Raw genomic sequence first — 7,617 nt, forward strand, 5'->3', positions numbered from 1 at the left:
ATATCCATCATAGGATAAATAATATTTTAAATAAATTTTTTCAGTACAAGTGACATGATATGATTATTTTTCAATGAGAGTCCCCATATAAAGACTAGGTAGAGTGCCATTTCATAAGAGTCGCATACTTTAGTTTAGACATGCCCTTTTACATGTCTCTTTATTAACCATTAATTAAATATTTATTATCTAATGTTATGTTCATAACACCACCCTAGTAAGGAAATATGCTCCTTACATGTGCTATTGTTTCTTTTCCTATTCTTATGTTTGGGTAATGTGTGCCCTATGTGAGAAAAAAACCAATTTCCTTTTATTATCTCATGCATTTCTTACTTAGAAAAGATTTTTTTTTTTTTTTATGAGAAAGCATCTTTTCCATTTTGGAAAGGAAAGTGATTTAGTTAGATCTTTTTAGTTTTTACTCATTTTTTCCTTGGTTACTTCCTTTGTACACTAGCATTCTGAGTTTACAAGAGATGGAGAGTTGGTTCAGATGATTGGTTGATCTTGAGTCTTTCTGTTTTTTTGCTCATTTCTACTCCTTGTAAGTCCTTGCATGTTATTGTAATCAAGCTAGTCATTCAACGAGAATTTAAATTTGCTACTTTAATTTACATGTCAACATGTCCCAATGAAATGTGGGAATAAGGTGCCGAGGAAGTGATTGTTTTTTCCCTGTCAACACTTTGAGGGTGAAGATGACATTTACAAACTTTGTTGAACATGCATATCTACAAATAAAGGTGATTGTTTTTCATGACAAGTCTTTGTTTATTGATGGGGTTGGTTGTTTTAATGTGCAATTTTCTAAACTAAGGTTTTGGGTGTATAAACTACCTAATTGGTTTGTCTTTCTCATTAACTCCATCACCCAGTAGACTTAAGTCATCAGTCACTTATTTAAATTAGCTTTGAAGTTTGAATTTCAATAAGTTATGTTATAGATTACCTTGTTGAAGCTAGAGAAGCACTAGCATGAAGTGAGGATTCATTGTGCAAGGTGACATTAGCACCTTCCCTAGTTGATCAGGATGGGTTTGAGTGTTAACAGACCTATAAATTATACATTATTCTTTAAATTGAATTTCTAGTCATTATAACATGATGTTTCCTAGATATTAGTGCAATGCAATTGTGTTTCCTCTTCATATATTTCATTTATATTTACAGTGCACATGCATGCCCTATATATTCCCAATTTGGCTTAAAGGAAGGAGTTAACATGGTAATTTTGGACCTACCAGAGTCCTTTTTAGTTTCTCTAAAATATTACACTAAGCATGGAAACCTCAAGATGCCTTACTAACATGTTCTGTAGAGCACTGTAACAAACATCCATGTCAAAATTTAGAGTTAAAAATCATAATTTGTTTTTCTTTACCTTTCCTGAGCTATATGACTATACATCATACAAAAAATATGTACTTAACTCAAGAATATCATATCATGTGCATATTCATCAACATTATTCAACTATTAATGTATGAAACCATGTGAATAATACAGATATAATAATCATAAACACTTTATAGTTTTGGTTCAATGCTTCATATTAATATTTGTCTATATAATGTGGAAGTTTGTGCATTTATGTATACGTTGCTTTATCAGTCAACCCGCTAGCACTTATACAATGGTGGTTGAATTCTTTAGTGAAATTACACCAATGTATTAATGCAACCACATAACAACTCAACGACCCTTGCCATGGTAACTTTGTATAAGCTGTATTCCATGAAAGTGATCTTGGTTAATGTCGAGAACTCTAAAGAAGAGTTTGGTTTATCCCTTCGAGTCAGGGAACGCTTTATAGGTGGAATGATCTGGGCCCTTCCTGAGTCAGGTTTTGAATTAGAGGGTTCAACATGATCCAAGATGGTTGGTGGTAATGCCCACCCATCCAACCCTTCCCTGCTCTGCCATTCTGCTGGTTATGGTGTGGCTCTGCAAGATTTAGCTCTCAGTGATTATGAAACCTTCGACTTTGGATATCCCTTGTCACGACACTTCTACAATGATGCCATACAATCATTATCCACTAACTCAGTCTCGGTCGTGAACTCTATCATTGATTGTTTAGATATTTGTTATCAGAAGGGGTGTTACTAGTGGGTTCTGGGCTTTAGAGCTGTTATAGTAGCTTCACTCAGCAAGTATATTGTTTGTTCTTCCAATTTTTAATCTACTTGGTTCTGAATATAGAAGCACTGTACCAGGGTTTAATGTCTCATGGGTTTTGAATTCCAAGCTCTCCATCAAGACTCGAGTTTTTGCATATTCACGTAAATTTCTAGTACATTGGGAATTCACTCTTTATTTTCTTGTTGGTAGTTTGGTAACATACAAATTGCAGTTCTTGTTTTGTTCTATTTTTCAATCTCGAACATGTATGGTGAAAAATTTAATTTCTTTTCCAGTGGTTAAATAACCCAACCCTCTAGGGACTAATCCTTCGTTTGTCTTCCTCCAGGTTTTTATTTCTCACTCTCAACTTGATAGTGGAGTGGGTTTGTGATTCAATTCTTACTCAAATGGTTAAGTTAATGTTTTTATTTCGCCAATAAGGACATATATTTCTTAGTATGTTTCAATATTCCTTCATAGCTATGGATTATTTTATAAACTTGAACAGTCATTTTGGTAATTGTAATGGTTTTCTGGTTCTCACTTCGGTTACAGTCTTTTTGGATGACTTCTCTAGTACCATCAGTTGATGTAAAATGGTGGTGGAGAACTTTGTTCCCTTATGTTATTTTAGTACTATTCCGTGTCATGCACAGTTCTTGTTTTAATGTATAATAGGTTTATGGTGAACTCTATTTCCTTTTACTACTTTAATATTATTTTGCGCTATGCACAATTCTCTTTTTACTAAGAAGAAATTTGGAATTCCTTCATTCCGTCACTTGGTGCCCTCATAGTCCTTCACTTAAGGCATATATATGAGTTATAGTTTACATCATCTTTTTGTTAGTGTTAAGAATAAAAAATTTTCCTTTATTTGTGGTGGGTTTCCTTCTATAGTCAAAATTAATGGTTTTTCTAAGAGAAAATTGTCCAAAAAAGCATTGTATCATAGCAGCCTCAAATTACCCAGATAATAACCTTTCTTAGGTTAAGTTTCATTCATAATAAATATAAACATATATGTGTAGCTGTCATTACACCTACTCTGAGTAAAACCTCTTCTTTTTGCCCTAAACCGAGGTTTAATTTATGTTTATTCGAACCTCTACCCATTTCCTGTATATTACATCTAAACTTTTATTGATTAATCCTTATACTGTTCGAGTTTGTATACTTGAATTAATTATTAGAAACATTTTCTTTGTACTTCTTTGAATTGTTTACATATTATGTATCAATCCAAATATATCATTTAAAAACAAGATTTATTTACTTAAAACAAAACTTATTCTGACAAAAACTACTGAGGATATATCTCTACAGATTTGGTATTTCTAGCATAAACAATAGTATTTATTTAATGTACTTATCTGTTTAATTTATCTGTAAGAGATGCAGATAAGAAAAGACTCCTTCAACCTTCTGACCTATGAGACTAGCAATAATGTCCACACCTCCCCCCAATCTTCTCATTTTCCAAACGGTTTACCAGTCCTCTATTTAGGCCTCAAAACCACCTGTCCAACCTAAAAGTTAAATAACAAAGGCTTCCACTAGTTCATTACCATATCCAAAAGACCTCGTAGCAAAATTTCTACCTCATATCATTTATGCCATCTTCTTCCCTTTTCTCCCCTAGGCTACTTGCCTCCCTTTCCTGAGATTTTTCTCTTAAACCTCTTCGAAGAAGGGAAAATAACTACCTAATTGTTTGGAAACAAAGACTCTATTTTGTTGAATTTTTTCCTTTCTTTTCTTTGACCAAGTCTAATATTTTCAAGAAACCAAATTAAAATATATTATTAACTATCATTTCTCATAGTTCTTTACTACTATTAGTGCTCTTACATAATAACGAAGATAATAAAAAAACTATTTACATGCAAGTCCAGGGGTGTTACAAACACAACCAAAGAAATGACAGATTATATTTATTACATCTCTTGTCATGGGTAGTTTTTACTACTTGATACTTTCTAGACATTTCATATGGATCTTTACCGAATTTTTCATTTTCCTTGCTAGTAGCTACTGCAAAGTTATATATTTTGAAAAAGATGGGCATTCTTGTAGGATGTGTTAGGTCTCTATACTACTACTGTGACCCCTTATTATTATTAGTGCAACCCCCTTATTATATTATTGTGCCTATATATTCCCCATGTTGTTATTATTATGCCCCATAAAAGCTCATTATTGTTAATGTTGTGCCCCTACAATATTATTGTTATGTAGGCTCTCATTGTATTGGAAACCCTTAGACTCCTATATATAGAAAGGAGGTCTTGTCATTTGTATCATCCAAGAATTGTTCATTTGTATAATGTAAAATAGGTTTCCCCCTCAAAGAGGCTAATTTTGAAGTCATTGATCTATCTCTTCTTCTATTTTGTGAGGTGGTTACATAACATTTGGTATGAGAGCTTTGGATTCTAGGGTTTCGCTGCTCCGAATAGCTCAACGTGGAATTTTCACTATAACTTTTTCTCTACAAAGTTTCAAAAGCTACAAAAAAAGACCCATTTGAGTCGAAGACTTTCTGAACCTTGTGTCTAAATTTCAAATCTTGTCTCGCTATATTTTTGGAGATATGATATGAGGAAGTAAGGGTTTTTGCAAGCTCTAGAATTGCATGTCAAATAGGTCATCATGAAATTGTCACTATAATTTTTCTTCTACAAATGTTAAAACTCAAATTAAAACCTATTTGAGCCAAAATGTTGTTGAAGCTCAGGCCTAAATTTCAGATCTTGGTTCAGTATATTTTTAGAGATACAGTCCAAGACATGTAGGGATTTTGTAGGTTCCCGAATTACATCACAAACAAGTGACCTTGGGAAAATCGTCATAACTTTCTCTCTCCGCATTAGATAGAAATTTCATTAGAAGTTACAGCAATAGGATGAACTGTTCTTTTTTGTGTATTGTTTTTAGGTCCTAAGGTCGAAACAGTGACACGTGTCACTTTGTAAAAGTTTGCTCTACTGAAAATGTATATAATCAGGTCATCTTGGGATATTGGGCATAACTCTTTCTTGGAGAATCCAATTTTGATCAGATTTGTGGCATTGGAAAGAGGACACAGAGGGCTACTGCAGGTCACAATTTCAAACCTTGGAGATCCAAAATTTCATAGATACAAGAGATTCAAAATAGAGCTCCTAAAAGCAAGAAAAGGAATGACTTGAATCAAGAAAATAGAAACACGTAGTAAGAAAAATTGGATGGATGATTTGAAGAATGTGATCGAAGCTAAGATAAATAGTTTTATATGTGCGATGGAAGCTAATATTGATGGTAGGGAACTAGACTTGAAGAAAGGTATGGAATATTTGAAGAAAGACATGGAAGGTTTGAAGGAATATGAGACAAAGTTGCTACAAGAAAGGCCTCCTAATGACGAAAAGGTAGTAAAGGAAACTGATGATGAGAAAAAAATAAATGTTAATCATGATTTCATAGAATCCAAAAATGGATAGAAGACCCACCATATCCCAAAGATCGATATGAGGAATTTTGATGGCAAGGATTCCATAAAATGGACACTACATATGGAGAAATATTTTGATCTACATGATGTGCAACTATTACAAAAGGTGTGTATTGCATCTTTATATTTAGAACCGAATCAATTTTTATGGTATAAAGGGATTTTTTCTCGTAAAGCACTTGTTACCTGGTAAATTTTCACGGAGTAAATGATAGCACATTATGAGGATACAAAGAGCAACACTTTCTTTAGCCAATTGATAAATCTCAAACAAAAGTGTTTAATGGTAGAGCACATTGAGGACTTCCAAAAATTGAATATAAGGGTAAATTATATTCCAGAGAAGCAGAAGATTGATGTCTTCATAGGGACTTTAAAGGATAACATTCAACATGAGGTTCGTCTTTGGGTACCTGATTCATTGGAGAAGGCATTTAGGTTGGCAAGAAAAATTGAAAGAAAAATTATGGTAACAAGAAATCCTACCACTCACAATTATAAATATGGAAGTGTTGTTGCTCCTAGCCTTCAACAAACTACAAGGTTGACACCACAACAATTGGAAGAAAATGGAGAAAATGACATTTTTCACAATTGTGATAGAAAACCACTAAAGGTCATAAGTGTGCTGAGAAGAAATTATTTTACATTAATTGTGAAGAGGAGGAATAAAAGGATCAAGAAACGTCAAAAGAATATGGTATACACCAGGGACCAACCCCAGAGAAAGAAGAAATGAATCTGACCATATCTTGTAATGCATTGGTAGGAATTACCACTCCTCAAACTCTCAAGATAGAAGGACATATCAAAAAGAAAAATGATAACCTCACTTTCGTGCAAAATCGAATGAAACAATAGGCATATCAACATCGCAGCAAAAGAAGTTTTGACATAAGTGAGTGTGTATTTTTACAACTACAACCATACAAACAAATGTCCCTCAAGCAAGCTAATAAGGATAATAAATTATCACCAAAGTACTATGGTCCTATAAAGTGCTGCAAAAGATTAGTACTATGGTTTACAAATTGGAGCTTCCTGCATCTTCTCAAGTGCCCCCAATTTTCCATGTTTCATGATTAAACAAGGTTATAGGTGACAAGATCCCAGTTCAAACAGTATTGTTAGAACTTGATGAGCAATGAAAAAACATATTTGAACATAAAACAATCACGAAAACAAGAACCTGAGAGCTACGAAATCAATCAATTTCAGAGTATCACATCAAGTGGAAGAAATTACCTGTTGAAGATTCCACTTGAGAGGATGAGAATTTTATACGGAAGCATCTAAAACTACTCAAGCATTGAGGACAACACTTTTGAAGGATAGGGGCATGTTAGGTCCCTATACTACTTGTGTAACCTCTTATTGTTATTAGCGCAACCCCCTTATTATATTATCATACCTATATACTCCCCTTGTTGTTATTATTATGCCCCATAGAAGCTCACTATCGTTACTATTGTGCCCCTACAATATTATTGTTATGTAGGCTCTCATTGTATTGGGACCCCTTAGACTCTTATATATAGAAAGGAGGTCTTGTCATGTGTATCATCCAAGAATTGTTCATTTATGTAATGTAAAGGAGGTTTCCCCCTCGAATAGGTTGATTTTGAAGTTGTTGATCTATATTTTCTTCTATTTTGTGAGTTGGTTACATAACAGGAAGTAATATTTCTAATAACATGAATGCGGCATGAACAATATAAAGAATTATAGTTTATAAGTTATATATTCTAAGATGATATTTGTTGCGGCTTGAATCAATTGTTACTGTTTGTTAATTCTTTTGGAGGGTGATCAAAACTCTTCTGGAATTATACCATTGGTGATTAAGGATGTTTTTAACATCATTCCAGATATAGCTAATATCGACATATGAAAGCATGGACTATAAAGAATGGGATTTTTTGTAAGTAAAATTAATGTACAATTAGTTCATATTTTTTCAAAGTCTATTACATTAGTTCTTACAGCGATGCGTATCA

The sequence above is a fragment of the Pinus tabuliformis genome, chromosome X (genome assembly GCF_031772625.1).
Source record: "Pinus tabuliformis cultivar Carrire ecotype Pingquan chromosome X, CPIR1, whole genome shotgun sequence".
NCBI lineage: Eukaryota > Viridiplantae > Streptophyta > Pinopsida > Pinales > Pinaceae > Pinus > Pinus tabuliformis.